Source organism: Camellia sinensis, chromosome 14 (genome assembly GCF_055761805.1).
Source record: "Camellia sinensis isolate YWXY chromosome 14, ASM5576180v1, whole genome shotgun sequence".
Classification (NCBI taxonomy): Eukaryota; Viridiplantae; Streptophyta; class Magnoliopsida; order Ericales; family Theaceae; genus Camellia; species Camellia sinensis.
This window is the reverse complement of record NC_138974.1, coordinates 37,231,646-37,240,104: the sequence shown is the minus strand read 5'-3', so window position 1 is coordinate 37,240,104 and position 8,459 is coordinate 37,231,646. Positions and strand designations below refer to the sequence as shown.

At 33.1% G+C, this 8,459-nt stretch overlaps 1 long non-coding RNA gene across 1 annotated transcript in view; it reads right to left on the bottom strand.

Moving 5' to 3' along the window:
* Positions 1-226: 226 nt before the first annotated feature.
* The window catches only part of LOC114262166 (uncharacterized), a 39,800-nt gene continuing 31,567 nt past the window's right edge, over positions 227-8,459 (bottom strand). Inside the window, exons 4-6 of the long non-coding RNA XR_014350242.1 lie at positions 1,234-1,310; positions 434-711; positions 227-340 (exon numbers count right to left, since the gene is read on the bottom strand). This is a non-coding gene — a long non-coding RNA (uncharacterized LOC114262166). The remainder of the gene's footprint in view (positions 341-433; positions 712-1,233; positions 1,311-8,459) is intronic.

Sequence of the window (8,459 nt, the reverse complement as noted above, 5' to 3'; positions counted from 1 at the left end):
ATATCTATCTATATCAGTTCAAACTGATAACGTCTGTTTCAAGAGTGGTTATCCTAAATAGGTTTGATTTCAAAATCAAAACCTATTTGGATAAGGATTCAAAATCAAATTTAATGGTCATGCCACATGGGCTCCCATTACTAACAAGTAGGTAAACAGTCATATAACTTACCAAACAATGTCACATAAAAAACCTTCAACAAACTATGCAGGTTCTGATAAATATATATATATATATATTGAGAAAACCAGACCACTTCTGAGATCTTTGACAAACTGCAGGAATTTCGTTCTCATTCTTCATTGCACCACTCCCAGCAACCATGTTATGTGGAATAACCTATATATGTATATAATATTAAAATAACATCACATAGGCTAATACTTTTCAGAAACATAAAAAAGCAAAAGCAAAATCAATTAAGAAACCAACCTAGTGGTGCAATTTATGACAACTAGAACCAGTAGTAATCATCCTTCTTCAGCTCTTTGTACAATGGAGCAGCAGTACTGGTATTGGGTTTCTTAGACGAGGCACAAGTTTTAATGCCATCCTCTTGTTCATTGTATGAGCGGTTGGTCCGGCGCCGCGGAAGTGGCGCATTGTCAGCCCTCATTCTTAGATATGTTGTTGGCCTTTTCGGTTCATGGTGTCTTCTTTTCTAGGAAGAGGAGGGCTTAGATGCAGCTGGTCTAGCAGAATTCCCACGCCTGCTGGGCATGGAGATGGAAGTGCAAAATGAACTACCAATACGTGTCATGAGACATTATATCTATATTATTATATAAAGCACACAACTCAGAAGGTTTTGAAGGTTTGTAACCCCTTTTTTCTCAAAAATACTTGTATAGTTAACTGCATCAGAAAATACTAACAGTTAATCAGTCATCAAATTCAACCCACCATCTCATTAATCAAATCACCAAAAAATACATTTAAAATTGCAAACACATCGCATTTTCACCTACTGCTAGGGCCATATAATGGCAGCAATAGTATGCAGAAAATTAGAATATGTGTCACGGGTCATTATACACTGTTATAATTTTGGAGGTTTTTAAGTTAAAATACCATGTTAAATCATCAATTATTCAATGGCATGAAGATAGTCAGCTACAAGAAGCAGAATAAAAAGTGTGAAACATTAAATTGGGCTAAATCTGTTCAACGCTTAGTACTCAAGATAGACAGGAAAACCAACCAGATAGGTATAACAATGTAGTTCATCTAACCTTGGTGCTTCACCACTTCGATGGAGCTGAACAGGTTCAAAGCATCTTAAAGTTCTGTCCATCTCTTCATTAGCAATCTGCAAAAGAAAAGTTTTTGACACTAATTATTTTGATGATCAGCCTGCAAATTTATCACTGTTACTTCATAAAAAGAAAAAATCGAAAGAAAAGAAAAAACATGTTTATCCTTCATAATAGTAAAGAGACCTTCCTAATTAATTTAGGTTGCTAAAGCAATGCATTATTATCATAAATATTGAGTTAGCAAAAAGGAAAAACACTTTACTAACTTCGCTCTCACAACTAGCAGGCATTTCAACTAGTTCACTTTCAACGCCAAAGCCTTCATTTGATGCAGTGCTAGATATGGAAGTATATTCTGTTCATCAAAGAATAGATTGAAATTAAAAAATTATAGTATATTGAAGTTACTTAAAGAAATATAATAATAACATTTGATAATTTATGTAAATAATTAATGGCATACATCTTACAAGTTTCAGATTTAATTAAGTAATAATCTTGCAAGTACGGTGGCTATTCATGCCAATTAGATTTACAAGTGTGAATAGCAATTTTGCTGGTATGTTGCGCTAGTCATTATGACAACGACAACGACAACAGCAACAATAGCAATGACAGTTGATTCAAAGCATTGAACGTTAGAACAAAATTTATTTTTGTTTCCCATATTTACAAGTAAACAAAGTTCAAAACATAGTTCATATAAAGGAAACATAAGCAGAAAATTGTTCCAAGAGTCAGATTAGGAATGGGTTCAATACATGGATAATGAGACACCATTGCTGGCTAAGCACAAAGAGGCTTCAAATTAAGCATTTAAAGCAACCGGTTCGCATAGCATATTGTCATCATTGGTGTTAAGGTGGTCTGAAACATTTTTCTGTTTAGTTGAGAAATGGAAATGATAATTTGCATTTGTATTAAGGCCATATATATCCTTCATTTGTTCGAATTCGTGCCCATATCAGGCAACAACAATAGGAAATAACTTACAATGTTCAATTCTTTTCAAAACAGCAATTTTAGCACTTGAATCTATGTAATCATAAACAAACTTTAATGTATTATCACATTTATCAACTACTAGTGACAATACTTACATTTTTTTGTGAGGTTGTACAACAAATATCAGATTTTTCTATACCAGGATTAACGGGGTGACTATTAACAATGGCAAGAAGAATCTGGAAAATAGTTGATACCAAAAACATTTTTACACTGGTTGTCTCTAAAAACAAACAAACACACATAACCATAACAGACACAATAATTTGAAGATTTTATGATATTGGATTTTTTCCCCATTTTTCCTTCTTTGTTTCCCTTTTTCAGTATCTTGTGCGAAGTAAGAAATGACGGCTTTGATATATACATACATACATACATACATATATATATAAGTGGAAACACTTACCAATGACATTTTAGCATGCTTATGGCCACTGAATTGGTGGATATTGTTTCTCCACCGAATATGCACATCTAGGTTTTGCAAGTTTAGTCGCGAGAAAAGGATTTCAGATAAGTCCATATGGAAACTTACACAGTGAATGTATTGCTTGGGTACTATCAGTTCAGAGTCAAAACTCAAGTAATACACAACAAAAAAAGAAATCATGCAACCGCCACCAATCCTCATCATTTAGTAGAGCCCTAATGAAGTCCTAACCCTACTTCAGAGCTCCTAAAAATAATGGTTAAAATTAGGACGTTTTTACAGAAATATTCACTATACAAACCTTTTAGAAGCATAAGTCTAAAGTCATAATGGTTTTAGAGCTTTATTGCATGCTCTCTCTCCACAATGCTTAACTTCTAAAGGTAAAACCTTACAAAAAGAGCTAAGCTTTAGTTATACCGATAGGATTCTCTTTTAACAAAACAATAATGATTCATCCCACTAAAAATATCACCACTAATAGCACTAATGCATTAAAAAAGTAAAAAAAAATAAAAAAAAATACAACTCCAAGACCAAAACATCACATCATTAATGGCGGGACCCACTACCACATAATTAGTGGGAGCACTAATTAGTGCTCCCAAGCATTTTTCTTAACAAAATTGTATTAGAAATTAGAAGCAGCATACATGACATGAATGTTGGAAAAAAAATGGTTTTATATAGGCATATTTTTTAACCCATTTTGGGTGAACCCCAAACGTCTTTTGGGGTGGGTTCGAAGAGGTGATGTGTTCCTTGCCGCGTGGCAAGTCACACGGTGAAGACGGAACGTTAAAACCATTTATGAGTGAATGGAAAGTTAACGTCGTTTTAGGGTCTAACATTAATTTTTTAGACAAAATTCTTTTGAATTTTTTCAATAAAAATTAGTGTGAGAATTTAATTTAAATATAAATTTAAATATAAATTTTAGTTTCCTGAATGTTTCCTAAAGTTTGTAATTTAAATTTAAATTTTGGTTTCCTAAAAATTTTTTACCTTTTCCTTTATTAGATTAAACTATTTAAATAGTTTAATAAACATATTCAAATTGTTTGAATTTGTTCCACAAACAGCTTCTTAGTTTAAACTATTCAAATAGTTTATATTCCATCAGTTTTAAATCTTTGTCCAAACGGTTATTTTGTTTTATTTGTATAAATAAAAAAAATATATATATATATATATATATATTGTTAAGCAAAGGTCCGTAACTGTTTGGAGTGTTAACAGGTGCAACCTGTTCGGGCTAAGTGCAGTGCCTATATATACCCTTGATTTCCAGCAGTTCTACAATCCGAAGATTAGTGAGAATTGGTTCCTTTTTGTTTGTCCAGATTTTATCTTACATTTTGATCTTCATTCTAGTTTAGGAAAAATTTAAAGAGAGTATTAGAACACAAGGTTTGGTTCGCCGAACAAATTTATTTGAAGTGCTTCTATAAATTTGTGAAGATCATTGTATCCTGGGAGATAGACGCCATTCAACCGTAAGCACCGTAGCGGGGCGAATCTGTCTTAAGGACAGAGTGTCACACACTCGACTTGGTCTTAATTTTATTTGGGTTCAATAAATAAATCTGGTATGTTATTTATTTGTTTTGTTTGAATTTATTTCAGTTTATTTTATTTACACAGAAGATTGTTCCAACAATCTAACAATCTTAAGACAGATTCGAATTATTCTGTTTACAGAATTTTTCGTTTGTTTTCCTTTTTCCATTCTTCGTAAATAATTTCGGAAGAAAATTATTTTCTGTGAATTTACAAAATAATATTCTGGTTGGAAAAACAAATAGTGATTATATGCTATTTGACAGATAGTAGTAATATACTGTCTCTTTTCTTTGACAACAACTAGTAGTACGATACTGGTGTCATTAACAATTCAGAATATATTTTTGTGGAATTTTTTCAGAAATTAATTTTGGGTTTTAGAAATTATTTTCTGGGTTTTCATTAATTAAAATTCTGTTTCAGTATTTTAATTATTGAAGTGTTCTGAAATTTATTTTCTTGTGTGGAATTAATTTGGTTGAATAAAATTTTATTTTATTTCCAAATTAATTGAAAAATAAAAGTTATAGTTTTTATTTATTTTGTTTTACAGAATTTAATATTCTGTGGAATTAATTTGTTTAAATAAAATTTTATTTTATTTTCAAATTAATTGGAAAATAAAAGTTACATTCTTGTTTCTTTTATTTTTACGGAATTTAATTCTGTGAATTTGGTTTAATTTTCTGTGTAGTGTAAATTCTAATTATAATTTTGTTTTATATATTAGAATTGATGGCTACTGAAACAAATGCCTAAACAAGTACTACTGTGGTGGCTGCAATGACGCCAACCCCCTCTCCTGTTGTAACAGTACCGGTAAATCACGGTGAAAAGCCAGAGAAGTTCTTAGGAACTGACTTTAAAAGATGGCAACAGAAAATGTTGTTCTATCTTACAACTCTGAACCTGGCTCGTTTTCTCCGTGAAGATGCTCCTATCCTGAAAGAGGATGAAACCGACCGGCAAGTGGTTGCTGCGGTTGATGCTTGGAAACATGCCGATTTCCTTTGCCGGAATTACGTCTTGAACGGACTTGACAACACATTATACAATGTCTACAGTCCAATCAAAACTGCAAAGGAACTTTGGGAATCGTTGGAGAAAAAGTACAAAACGGAAGATGCCGGCTCAAAGAAATTTGTGGTTGTCAGATTCTTGGATTTTGTAATGGTTGATTCAAAAACTGTGATCAGCCAAGCTCAAGATTTCCAACTCATTCTGCATGACATTCACGCAGAAGGTATGGTTCTCAGTGAATCCTTTCAAGTTGCAGCCTTAATTGAAAAATTACCAAAAGGCTGGAAGGAATTCAAGAACTACCTCAAACACAAGCGCAAAGAAATTTCTATGGACGAATTAATTGTGCGTTTGAGAATTGAGGAGGACAACCGTAATTCTGATAAGCGGGCTGGTAAGCATCCTATGGAGTCTAAGGCAAATGTGGTGGAACATACTTCAAAAACCAAGAAACGAAAGTCTTCTGGAGAAAGTTCATCACAAGGCTCTAAAGGGGGGGATAATAAAAAGTACAAGTTTAATGGCAAATGTTACATCTGTGACAAAGAGGGACATCGGGCCAAAGATTGCCGTAGCAAAGGCAAAAACAAAATAAGAACAAGTAAGAAGCCTGCTCAAGCCCACATGACCGAAGTGGATAATATTTCCAATGGTGTCGATGACATCAATCTTTCTGCAGTTGTTTCCGAGGCAAATCTTGTCGGAAATCCTAAAGAATGGTGGGTGGACACTGGTGCTACTCGCCATATCTGTGCCGACAAAAAGATGTTCACATCTTATTCTACAGTGGATAATGGTGAACAACTTTTTATGGGCAACTCCTCAACTTCCAAAGTTGAAGGACAAGGAAAGATTGTACTCAAGATGACATCTGGAAAGGAACTCACTCTCAACAATGTGCTGCATGTACCGGACATTCGCAAGAATCTTGTTTCCGGATCTTTGTTGAGTAAGAATGGGTTTAGGCTAGTATTTGAGAGTGGTAAATTTGTACTTACTAAGAATGGGATGCATGTAGGAAAAGGTTACATGTCTGATGGCCTTTTCAAGTTAAATGTAATGACCGTTGTACCCTCAGTTATTAATAATACTACATCTTCTTCTTACTTGCTTGAGTCTTCAAATTTATGGCATGGTAGACTAGGACATGTTAATTATGGATCTTTGCGTAGATTAATTAATATGGAATGTTTACCTAAATTTGACATTGATTCAAATCATAAATGTGAAATTTGTGTTGAGGCAAAATTATCTAAAACTCCTTTTCATTCAATTGAAAGAAGTTCGGAACCACTTGAATTAATTCATAGTGACATTTGTGATTTTAAATCAATTCAAACCAGAGGTGGAAAAAAGTATGTAATCACTTTTATAGATGACTATACTAGATATAGTTATATTTATTTAATTCGAACCAAGGATGAAGCTTTGGAAACTTTCATTCAATATAAGAATGAAATAGAAAATCAACTTGGTAAGAAAATCAAGAAACTTAGAAGTGATAGAGGTGGTGAATATGAATCACCTTTTAGTGAGTTTTGTAAAGAACATGGAATAATTCATCAAACCACTGCTCCTTACTCACCTCAGCAAAATGGAATTGTTGAAAGGAAAAATAGGACTTTAAAAGAAATGATGAATGCCATGTTAATTAGTTCTGGATTACCTCAGAACTTGTGGGGGGAAGCAATACTTTCTGCTAATTATATTTTAAATAAAGTACCCCGAAAGAAAATAAATCAAACACCTTATGAATTGTGGCATGGAAGAGTACCATCCTACAAATACTTAAAAGTGTGGGGGTGTTTGGCTAAAGTGGCTATTCCTAGTCCTAAAAAGACTAAGATAGGTCCTAAGACCATTGATTGCATTTTCATTGGTTATGCCAAGAATAGTAGTGCATATCGGTTTTTGATTCATAAATCAGAACATTCCGAAATGCATGTAAATACTATTATTGAATCTCGGAATGCATCGTTCTTTGAACATGTATTTCCGAATAAGATTGGACAAGAGACTAGTAATAAGAAAAGATCTTTTGATGCTATTACTAGTAATGATCAAGAACATGATCAAGAACAAGAGTTAGATCAAAATGAGGAAGAAGAACCTAGGCGTAGTAAACGTGCTAGAACCTCAAAATCTTTTGGTCCAGATTTTCTAACATATATGGTAGAAAATGAGCCTTTAACTTTTAAAGAGACTATGTCCAGTCCTGAAGCTCCTTTATGGAAAGAAGCTGTCAACAGTGAAGTTGAATCCATCTTACAAAATCACACTTGGGAATTAGTGGATTTACCACCAGGTTATAAACCTCTTGGATATAAATGGATTTTCAAAAGGAAAATGAAAGCGGATGGATCAATTGACAAATACAAGGCAAGACTTGTAGTCAAAGGATTTAGACAAAAAGAAGGTCTTGATTACTTTGACACGTACTCACCGGTTACTAGAATAACATCCATTAGAATGCTAATTGCCATTGCATCTCTATACAATCTAGAAATTCATCAAATGGATGTTAAAACCGCTTTCTTAAATGGTGAGTTAAATGAAGAAATTTACATGGAACAACCAGAAGGGTTTTCTGTTCCAGGGAAAGAAAAGAAAGTGTGTAAATTGGTTAAATCATTATATGGTTTAAAACAAGCGCCAAAGCAATGGCATGAGAAATTTGACAAGGCAATGATGTCAAATGGATTTAAAATTAATGAGTGTGACAAATGTGTTTATATTAAAAACACAGATAAAGGTTATGTCATTGTATGTCTTTATGTAGATGATATGCTCATCATTGGTAGTAATAATGACATGATTAAAACTACCAAGAAAATGTTGAATAAACATTTTGACATGAAGGACATGGGCATTGCTGATGTAATTCTTGGTATGAAAATTACCAAAACATCAGAAGGATATACTTTGTCACAATCTCATTACATTGAGAAAATACTTGACAAATTCAGCAAAGATGATGATCATCTTGCTAGAACTCCTGTAGATGTTAATTTGTATCTTTCTAAAAATGTACAGGAAAGTATTTCTCAATTAGAGTATGCCCAAATTATTGGAAGCTTAATGTACTTGATGAACTACACTCGCCCAGATATAGCTTATGCAGTAAGTAAATTAAGTAGATATACGAGTAATCCGGGAGTAGAACACTGGAAAGCAATTATAA